The sequence below is a fragment of the Nothobranchius furzeri genome, chromosome 16, assembly GCF_043380555.1.
Source record: "Nothobranchius furzeri strain GRZ-AD chromosome 16, NfurGRZ-RIMD1, whole genome shotgun sequence".
NCBI lineage: Eukaryota > Metazoa > Chordata > Actinopteri > Cyprinodontiformes > Nothobranchiidae > Nothobranchius > Nothobranchius furzeri.
In genome coordinates this window covers 32,500,701-32,512,434 of record NC_091756.1, presented here as the reverse complement: position 1 = coordinate 32,512,434, position 11,734 = coordinate 32,500,701, and positions in this window count along the sequence as shown.

Here is an 11,734-nt window from a genome sequence, read left to right as displayed (position 1 = left end):
GATTTTTAATTGTCAACAATTGTAAATTATTTTGTTTATATTTGTGTTCAGTCCTATTATCATGCAAAACAGCCAGCATGACTGTTTTCTAATTAAAAACAAAATAATTATCATCCTAAAGGCTTAGCCCTGACTAGTCAGGATAAATATCATAAAACAACATAGATTAGCTTTGGCAGTAAAAAAAAACGTCACCTTATCGTGGTGGAAGAGTTTGAGTGCCCTAATGATCCTAGGAGCTATGTTGTCTGGGGCACTTAGTGCCCCTGGTAGGGCCTCCCATGACAAACTGGTCTTAGGTGAAGGGTGAGACAAAGAACGGTTCGAAGGATCTTTCATGGCGGTTAAAACGAAGAGTCGGAGTACCCGGCCCGGAGGGTTACCGGGGTCCCACCCTGGAGCCAGGCCTGGGGTTGGGGCCCGTGAGCGAGCGCCTGGTGGCCGGGCTTTCGCCCATGGGGCCCGGCCGGGCCCAGCCCGAACCGGATACATGGGCTCGTCCAACTGTGGACCCACCACCCGCAGGAGGAACATGAAGGGCCCGGTGCAATGTGAATCGGGTGGCAGACCAAGGCGGGAGCCTTGGCGGTCCAATCCCCGGACAAGAAAACTAGTTTTTGGGACATGGAACGTCACCTCGCTGGCGGGGAAGGAGCCGGAGCTTGTGGCAGAGGTTGAGCGGTACCGGCTAGATATAGTCGGACTCACCTCGACACATTGCATTGGCTCTGGAACCCGAGACCTGGAGAGGGGTTGGACACTCTACTTTGCTGGAGTTGCTCCGGGTGAGAGGCGGAGGGCTGGGGTTGGCTTTTTGTTAGCCCCGAGACTCTCTGCCTGTGTGTTGGGGTTTACCCCGGGGGACAAGAGGGTAGCTTCCTTGCGCCTTCGGGTCGGGGAACGGGTCCTGACTGTTGTTTGTGCTTATGGGCCAAATATCAGTTCAGAGTACCCACCCTTTTTGGAGTCCCTGGGACGAGTGCTAGATAGTGCTCCATCAGGGGACTCCATTGTCCTGCTGGGGGACTTCAATGCTCACGTGGGCAATGACAGCTTGACCTGGAGGGGTGTGATTGGGAGGAACGGCCCACCTAATCTGAACTCGAGCGGTGTTTTGTTATTGGACTTCTGTGCAAGCCGCAGTTTGGCCATAACGAACACCATGTTCGAACATAAGGATGCCCACCGGTACACTTGGTACCAGGGCAGCCTAGGTCACAGGTCGATGATAGATTTTGTAGTCGTATCATCTGACCTGCGGCCGTATGTTTTGGACACCCGAGTGAAGAGAGGGGCGGAGCTGTCAACTGATCACCACCTGGTGGTGAGTTGGATCAGATGGCAAGGGAACATGCCGCGTAGACCTGGCAGACCCAAACGCATAGTGAGGGTCTGCTGGGAACGCCTGGCAGAAGAACCTGTCAAGACGGTCTTCAACTCCCACCTCCGGCAGAGCTTTGACCATGTCCCGAGAGCAGTGGGGGACATTGAGTCCGAGTGGGCCTTGTTCCACTCTGCGATTGTCGAGGCGGCTGTTGCTAGCTGTGGTCGTAAGGTGGCCGGTGCCAGTCGTGGTGGCAACCCCCGTACCCGCTGGTGGACACCAGAGGTTCGGGGAGCCGTCAGGCTGAAGAAGGAGGCCTACAGGGCGTGGCTGGTCTGTGGGTCTCCGGAGGCAGCAGACAGGTACCGGATAGCCAAGCGGGGTGCAGCAGTGGCAGTTGCCGAGGCAAAATCTCGGGCGTGGGAGGAGTTTGGTGAGGCCATGGAGAAAGACTATCGATCGGCTCCAAAGAGGTTCTGGCAAACTGTCCTTCGCCTCAGGAGAGGAAGGCAGCAACTCGCCCACACTGTTTACAGTGGGGATGGGGAGCTGCTGACGTCGACTGAGGCTATAGTCGGACGGTGGGAGGAATACTTTGAGGAGCTCCTCAATCCTACCAATGCGCATTCCGAGGAGGAACCAGAGCTGGGAGGCCTGGGGATGGACTGTCCGATCTCGGGGGCAGAAGTTGCTGAGGTAGTCAAACAACTACACAGCGGCGGAGCCCCGGGGGCGGATGAGGTTCGTCCTGGGTATCTCAAGGCTATGGATGTTGTAGGGCTGTCATGGTTGACACGTCTCTACAACATTGCGTGGTCATCGGGGGCAGTTCCTAGGGAGTGGCAGACCGGGGTGGTGGTCCCCATCTTTAAGAAGGGTGACCTGAGGGTGTGTTCCAACTATAGGGGGATCACACTCCTCAGCCTCCCTGGAAAGGTCTACTCCAAGGTACTGGAGAGGAGGGTCCGATCGATAGTTGAATCTCAGATAGAGGAGGAGCAATGTGGTTTTCGTCCTGGCCGTGGAACTGTGGACCAGCTCTATACCCTTGCAAGGGTGATGGAGGGGGCATGGGAGTTTGCCCAACCAATCCACATGTGTTTTGTGGATTTGGAGAAGGCTTATGACCGTGTCCCCAGGGGCACCCTGTGGGGGACGCTCCAGGAGTATGGGGTGGGTGGCTTTCTGTTAAGGGCCATTCAGTCCCTTTACCAGAGGAGCGTGAGTTTGGTCCGCATAGCCGGTAGTAAGTCGGACCTGTTCCCAGTGAGGGTTGGACTCCGCCAGGGCTGCCCTTTGTCACCGGTTCTGTTCATCACTTTTATGGACAGAATTTCTAGACGCAGCCGTGGTGTGGAGTGTGTCGAGTTTGGTGGCAGGAGAATCTCGTCTCTGCTTTTTGCGGATGATGTGGTCCTCCTAGCTTCATCCAGCTCTGACCTTCAGCTCTTGCTGGGTAGGTTCGCGGCCGAATGTGAAGCGGCTGGGATGAGGATCAGCACCTCCAAATCTGAGACCATGGTTCTCGACCGGAAAAGGGTGGCTTGCCACCTCCGGGTCGGGGGAGAGGTCCTACCTCAAGTGGAGGAGTTTAAGTATCTCGGGGTCTTGTTCACGAGTGAGGGTAGGAGGGATCGGGAGATCGACAGGCGGATTGGTTCGGCGTCTGCAGTGATGCGGACGCTGAGCCGATCTGTCGTGGGGAAGAGGGAGCTGAGCCAGAAAGCCAGGCTCTCAATTTACCGGTCGATCTACGTCCCAATCCTCACCTATGGTCATGAGCTTTGGGTAATGACCGAAAGAACGAGATCGCGGATACAAGTGGCCGAAATGAGTTTCCTCCGTAGGGTGGCCGGGCTCAGCCTTAGAGATAGGGTGAGGAGCTCGGACATTCAGGAGGGACTCGGAGTAGAACCGCTGCTCTTCCGAATCGAAATGAGTCAGTTGAAGTGGTTAGGGCATCTGGTCAGGATGCCTCCTGGACGCCTCCCTGGGGAGGTGTTTCGGGCATGTCCTGCTGGCAGGAGGCCCCCGGGTCGACCCAGGACACATTGGAGAGGTTACTTCTCCAATCTGGTCTGGGAACGCCTTGCAGTCCTGCAGGAGGAGCTGGTGGAGGTGGCCGGGGAGAGGACGGTCTGGAGTTCCCTAGTTGGGATGCTGCCCCCGCGACCCGAACCCAGATAAGCGGAGGAAGACGACGACGAGGAGCTGGGATTAAAGCCTTCCTGCATGCAGAGTAAGGAGATAAGGAAGATTTTATGAAGAAAATGCTAATGTGACCCAGTAGCTTTGGCATGCTTCCTGTCGGTCGTGTGGAGAAAAGAAATGAGTTCAAGAATACGCAGTTATGATAAATCAAATGGTTATTCAACAAGCTGATTTGTTGTGATCTTTAATTGTGATCTTCCCTGCTCGGTGATTACATAATAAAACTCAGGATTATTTCTGACTGGACCAGGAGAAGCAGCCATTAAAGGACAAATGTCGATAAAGCTCACATTGATGCTATCAGGATAATAGGCTGTGCTGTAATTATGATGAAAGTTCTGGCCCTGTGCTGTCGGCAGCAGCAACAGCAGTGCTCTCTGGGTTATTATCACAACAGAGAAGGGAATAAAAATGAACAGGACAGAAGGTCTCAGAGCAGACAATATGTCTGATTACCTTCATCATGTGTCTCTCCAAAACAGCCAAACCTGTTGAGGCACAGTAGAGGGCTTTTTCTGAGGACCAAAGGGGAAGATTATGGTGCATTTTGCTTGCTGCTGTAGGCAATCTTAACTCCTGATTGACGAGTGTGTGTGTGTGTGTGTGTGTGTGTGCGTGCGTGCGTGCGTGCGTGCGTGCGTGCGTGCGTACGTGCGTGCGTGCGTGTGTGTGTGTGTGTGTGTGTGTGTGTGTGTGTGTGTGTGTGTGTGTGCGTGCTCACCCCTTTGCTGTTCCATGCTGCTTAACATTCTCCCGACGGTCGGCTAAAACTCACCATCTGTCCGAGAGGTTTTCCAACAAGGAAGGATGTAAACGTTTGCAGTCTAACATGCTTTTAACTTCAGAGCTGCCCTCCCGCATCGCTCCGTCTACTCTGATGTGCACTCGCCGAGCCAAGGCTCAGTGAGTGCAGTCGAACTGGCTAAACTACTTTAAGGACAATTAAAATTTAAACTGGGCTGCAGCTTAAAACAAGCATGAAGCGGATCATCAGAAACTTTTGTTGTATCTAAGGAATCCAGAACAGACATAAAAGTGTGATAGGTTGTTTCATCCATAAAATGGTGCTGAAAACAAACAGCACGTGCTTTTTCTGGCTTCATAAGATCTGAAACATATTAACACAATGAAGCAGGAAAAGCTGCATCATGGTCAGAATCCACCGAGAAAGGTTCTTTAATACAGACTCAGATAACATTATTTCACTGTTTATGTAGTAAATGTGTCATAAGGTTGTGTTATGGCTTAGAAATACATTTGTAAAATAAAAAAAAACATGGAAAAGATAATTAGATGTGTAAAACAAGAATGTTGTATTCTCGTGGCTGGAACTGCCAATCAAATAAACTGAGGCACGATGAAGAAGAGGTCCTGTTGTGGACTGTTAGATTTTGAGATAAAAAGACATGACCAGCTGTGATTGGTTGCTACAGATTTGTTGTGTGCATAAGAGGCTGTAGATGTCCGAAACAAGGTGGTTTTAATCAAAGTTAATGACAGCATCAGTGTACAGAACTAGACAAAGTAGTATAGAGGTAAACTTAAAGCATGGAAAAAAAATGTGAGGAGAAATAAAATTGTTTTGAAAGTGAAGTTTCATTTTGCAGGTTAATTGAGGGGGGTTTCCCATTGTGTGTGTTTCTTTGGATTTGTGAGTAGAGTTCTGAGAATATGAGGCATGCTTTCAGAAAATGTGAGTAAACAATTGAGAAAAACTGTAAAGAAGGCCACTAGGGCCCTGATTGGCTGACCCCTAATTAAGGGAAGTGGCAGCAGGTGGAGCAACCCACTCTGCCACAACATGTAAAAAAAAAAAGGAAATACACTAAGTGTTTCTCAATGCCAAGGAACCTTGCCTTGATGTATTGGCCCTGCTCCTGTTGCCTAGGAGATACATCATCTGGAACCACCAAGACGTGTTCCAATGTCCATGTTCTACCGAGGTGTCTGTTCTCCGTTTGTTAGCCGTTTAGCTAGCTGAGCAAGGATCCACAGGAGGTGCCTTGTAGCCTAGCCTTGGTCAAAAATTTCCCAGAATACACCGCTGTATTTTCAAAAGGATGGCGGATCTGAAGCCTGCAGCTACTTCTGGGGAAAATTTCAAGTTTGAATGTAAGTCAACTAATTGTAGCTATTGGATTGATATCTGAAATGTTATCTATGGTTGGTTAGTTGCTTAGTAGTTGCAGCTTCGGTGGCTAGCGGGTAGAAACTCGCTTACATATTTAATTTAACCAATTTACACACAATTTAAAAAATGAAAGGCTCATTATATTATTTATATTGAGACTTATGTATATAAAATATAACGTTATCTCCCAAGGCACGTGACATGATGCAAGTCTGTTCCATTAAACTTTTTTCTTTGATCAAGGAAGGACAGTGTCCTCGTAAGCAAGGCGCCTTGACATTGAGAAACACCCAGAGAGTTCAAATTGTTGATTAGATATTAAAACGGTTTGCCATAGATCACCCCAGAGTCTCCTGTTCTTACAAACCACCACCAGCAGGCAAGGCAGGTTAAGTGCCTTGCCCAAGGACGCAACAGCAGCAATCTCTGCCAGGAGCCCAGATCAAACCTACAACTCCAAGATTTGGCATAATTATTTATCTACATTCAAAAAGTCCTTTACAGCTACTTAAAACTTCACAAAAATAATAATTTGGATATAAAAGTAAGTAATTTTATTTTCTTAAGAGGTTTGTTCACATTTTCTTGACCCTTTTGTTTTCTTTTTTTAATTAAAAACAAAGCTTTGCTCAGATGAAAGTAATTTTTCTCTAAGCTTGTCAGCGTGAGCTCAGTAATTAACTGTTGTTATTGTTTAGAGGTGTCGTTCCTTTGTTACAATTCAGAAAAAAGACCTTGTAGGCCAAAACTACACGTCATTTACAAATTGAGTTCAGGGAGTTGGGTTCGCATTAATGATGTGTTCAAACTGAAGAATTCATTGTTTCATAGACAACAGTTAAACAATGAGACGGTCTGTGCTTCTGTATTTCTGGTGATAAATACAATTAATGAGCAGCTTTGCCGTCTTTGTTTGATGTTCTGTCAGGAGTGAGCCGTCAACCCATTTCCTCTTTGGTTATAAATTTAAGCGTCCTGAGATTGGCACATCGAATCAAATGAAACATCCTCCGAGCTGCTGGTTTTAAAGAGCACCTTTTTTCATCGTGCATTATCTCTGACAGCAGTGGATGGCTCTCTCAGCAGGCCTCCTGCTCACTTCCTAAAAGCTTTTCTTTCCTCTGCTCATCTCAGCCGTTTTAATGCAAACAACACACACCCAGTCACATCCTGTCACCAACCCTGCTGATTAATTGAGATTACTGTGGCAACAGAGGCATGTGTGTGTTTATGGCAGATGCAAAGAAACCTCTCCAGCCTGCTAGAAACTTCTTTTAATCACTTCTTTAAAACTTTATCTTTGCTTCAAAGAATTAGAAGGGGAAATCAGGAAAATGTGTTTCACTCTTCCTCATTTCACTCCTGGTGATGAACAGGGTCACACAGGACTAAATATATGTGGGAAAAATTCACTTCATTTCTATTTTTAGCCACATTGGAAAAGTTAATCCTCCTCCATCTTGGTTCAGAGCAAGAAACACGAGACTTTACTGTCAGAGCCAATGCTAGCATCCGTCCATCTGCCCTTCCATCCGTTCATCCATCAATTTATCTGTTCTTCCATCCATCATTCATCTACCAGCTCATCTGTCCATGCGTCCATCCATCCGTTAATCCAACCATCAATTTATCCATCCATCCACCCAATCATCTGTTCATCTGTCTCTCCATCTATCCATGTATCCATCCATCCACCCACACCTGCCCAACCAACCATCCATCCATCCATCTACCTGCCCAGCTGTATGTCCGTCCATCCATCCAACCAACCATCCATCCATCTATCCATCTACCCACCCACCAAATCATCTGTCTATCTGTCTGTGTCTCCATCTATCCATCCACCCGCCAAACCAACCATCCATCCATTCATCATCCATCTACCTGCCCAGCTGTCTGTCCGTCCAACCAACCATCTAACCATCCATCAATAAATCCATCCACCCACCCACCTGTCCAAGCATCCATCTATTCGTCCATCCATCCATTCGTCCATTCATCCATTTTCCATCCACCCGCCCGTCATTCCGTCTGTCCGTCCAACTATCCATTCATCCATCCACCTGCTTGCCTGTCCATCTGTCCGTTTATCCATCCATCCATCCATAATACTGTTACAATGACAGTTAGTTAGGGCTTGTCAGGAATCTGGCAGCAGCATTCTGAAGAACCTGCAGCCTGTTTAAAGCCGAGACAGGTGTGCCAATCAAAAGTGCATTGGTGTAGTCTAAGTGAGAGGATATACCTAAGCAAAAGGACTTCCTTCAAAACTTTTCATCTTAGTGAATATTGTGCCATAATCTAGTTAAATTAGCTAAACGGGTCAAATAAACAAGATGACAACTCCAAGATTCATCAGGCTCAAAAAGTGAATGTCAGGATTTGATGTGGTAGGATGTTTTAGGACCCAAAAATGCAGAAAACCAGATGAACGAGGCAGGAGGTGGATGATGAAAATAAAATCCTTTATTAGGAGTAGTCCAAGAAGCAGGGAGCCCAAACCAAAAAAATCCAAAAAATCTAAACTGAGTAATCAAAAACTTCAGAGAACTAGAAACACTGGAAACCACTGGAATCACTAGAAGCTAGGAACAGGAACGAGACGAGGCTGACAAGAACAACAATGGACCGACAAGAACACAGAGACAGACAGGGCTTAAATACACTGGGAGGAGCAATCAGGGAAACAGGAAGCAGGTGTGTGGGGTGAGCTGCTGGAGGGAAGGCAGGTGACACTAATCAACTCAATGGGGAAAACAGAAACAGAGGATGGCAAATACCTTAACACAAAACTAAACAACAATTTCCTAAAGACAGAGGGAAGGACTAACACAAACTAGCTGGAGGAGGACATGGTACATACACACACACTGAGCTGGGGACAACGAGGCTGGAGCTGACCTGGGAGGAAACAGTAAAAGATAACATCAGACACTAGACTGACACACAAACTGACACACAGAAACTGACACAGAAAAAGGACACAAGAGGGCGCCAAAGGGCTACAACATAAGACATATAACAGGGATGCAGACAAGGACACATGAGGGTGCTAAGAGAGCACAAGGGGAGCTGGGGGAACAAAGGGACACAAGAGGGAATCTAGAGAGGGCTGGAGGACACCAGGAGGAACATAAAGGAAGGGGGCTGACGCAGACCATGACAGTACCCCCCCCCCCCCCAAAGGGCGGATCCCAGACGCCCACAGGAACCAGGAGCAGGGCGGGAGGAGGGGGACCCGGAGGGAGGGCCCAGAGGAACCGAGGGACCACAGGAGAGGCGACAGGGATCAGCAGAGTGAGGAGGCCTGCCCCTGCGGCAGATGAGGAGGCAACGGGCCCTGGGAAGCTGGCGCCTGGGGCAGATGAGGAGACGAGGATGGACCCTTGGGGGTCGGCGCCTGGGGCAGATGAGGAGACGAGGATGGACCCTTGGGGGTCGGCGCCTGGGGCAGATGAGGAGACGAGGATGGACCCTTGGAGGCCTGCGCCTGGGGCAGATGAGGAGGTGACGACAGTCCCTTGGAGGGCGGCGCCTGCAGTAGAGGCGCCCTGCAGGCTGGGCTGGGGACACAGGCTCGACCGGTGCGACCTTCAGAATCACCACTGGAACTAGAGACAGAAGAGACATCAGACCAGAGACGACGTCGTCAGACGAGCCGACATCAGGAGAGGCGACGTCGTCAGACGAGCCGTCGTCAGGAGAGGCGACGTCGTCAGGAGAGGCGGCGACGTCAGGGGAGGCGACGACGTCAGGGGAGGCGACGACGTCAGGGGAGGCGACGACGTCAGGGGAGGCGACGACGTCAGGGGAGGCGACGACGTCAGGGGAGACGTCATCAGAGGCGACGACTTTGGACATGTCGTCATCAGAGGCGACGACTTCGGAACAGGAAGGGGCGTCGACTTCGGAACAGGAAGGGGCGTCGACTTCGGAACAGGAAGGGGCGTCGACTTCGGAACAGGAAGGGGCGTCGACTTCGGAACAGGAAGGGGCGTCGACTTCGGAACAGGAAGGGCCGTTGACCACCATCGACTTCGGGTCCAGATGGATGGGCTGGACCGGAGCCTCTTGGACAGGCTGGGCCGGGACCGGGACCTCTTGGACCTCATCAGTCAAAGCAGGACGCGATGCGACCCTCGGGACCACCGCTGGAGCAGGACGCGATGCGACCCTCGGGACCACCGCTGGAGCAGGACGCGATGCGACCCTCGGGACCACCGCCGGAGCAGGAGGCGATGCGACCCTCGGGACCACCGCTGGAGCAGGAGGCGATGCGTCCACCGGGACCACCGCCGGAGCAGGAGGCGATGCGTCCACCAGGACCACCGCCGGAGCAGGAGGCGATGCGTCCACCGGGACCACCGCCGGAGCAGGAGGCGATGCGTCCACCGGGACCACCGCCGGAGCAGGAGGCGATGCGTCCACCGGGACCACCGCCGGAGCAGGAGGGTTGCGGCGTCGTCGGCGTGGTTTTTCTTGGCTCAGCTGAGGTATGGAGAGGACACTGGCAGGAATTGAGGAGGAATGACAGCCCACCGGAGAGTAAGTGGTGGCGCTGTCAGGACCTGGTGAGGGTGTGGCGGTGTAACCCATCTGAGATGCTGAGGTGGCATGAGCGACTAGTGGAGGAGGATCTCGGCCAAAAGTGCGGAGGAGCAATGCAGCAAAGTCCCAAAACGACACCGCCCTAAGATCCTCTATGTCAAAGTGGTCAGCAACCCACTGCAAGGCCTTACCCCTCAACCAAAGCACCATATACGACACCTTGTCGAACTCTGAGGATTTCAAGTCCAAACAACGGGCACAGTTCCGAATGAACTCCACACAAAGGTCTGGATCACCATCGTAATAGATCTCCTGTGTACCTGGAGTTCCCGCTGGGTCCTGTGTTGGTGGTCGGTCCATTCTGTCAGGATTTGATGTGGTAGGATGTTTTAGGACCCAAAAATGCAGAAAACCAGATGAACGAGGCAGGAGGTGGATGATGAAAATAAAATCCTTTATTAGGAGTAGTCCAAGAAGCAGGGAGCCCAAACCAAAAAAATCCAAAAAATCTAAACTGAGTAATCAAAAACTTCAGAGAACTAGAAACACTGGAAACCACTGGAATCACTAGAAGCTAGGAACAGGAACGAGACGAGGCTGACAAGAACAACAATGGACCGACAAGAACACAGAGACAGACAGGGCTTAAATACACTGGGAGGAGCAATCAGGGAAACAGGAAGCAGGTGTGTGGGGTGAGCTGCTGGAGGGAAGGCAGGTGACACTAATCAACTCAATGGGGAAAACAGAAACAGAGGATGGCAAATACCTTAACACAAAACTAAACAACAATTTCCTAAAGACAGAGGGAAGGACTAACACAAACTAGCTGGAGGAGGACATGGTACATACACACACACTGAGCTGGGGACAACGAGGCTGGAGCTGACCTGGGAGGAAACAGTAAAAGATAACATCAGACACTAGACTGACACACAAACTGACACACAGAAACTGACACAGAAAAAGGACACAAGAGGGCGCCAAAGGGCTACAACATAAGACACATAACAGGGATGCAGACAAGGACACATGAGGGCGCTAAGAGAGCACAAGGGGAGCTGGGGGAACAAAGGGACACAAGAGGGAATCTAGAGAGGGCTGGAGGACACCAGGAGGAACATAAAGGAAGGGGGCTGACGCAGACCATGACAGTGAAAGACTGGTTCAGGGAGCATGAGATACAAGTTTCATACATGGACTGGCCACCACAGAATCCAGACCTTAACCCCATTGAGAATCTTTGGGGTGCGCTGGAGAAGACTTTGTGCAGTGGTCAGACTCTACCATCATCAATGCAAGATCTTGGTGAATTATGAATGCAACACTAGATGGAGATAAATTTGGTAACATTGCACAAGCTTATTGAGCGAATGTGTGTCTTAGTCAAAGCTTAAGGTGGTCCAACAAAATATTAATTTTATTTTGGTGGCAACTTTTTATTTGGCCATGTAGTATGTAATTGGTCATACTATTGCAATTTTGATCTAATTACAGAGAAAAAAACTGGAATAATTGTC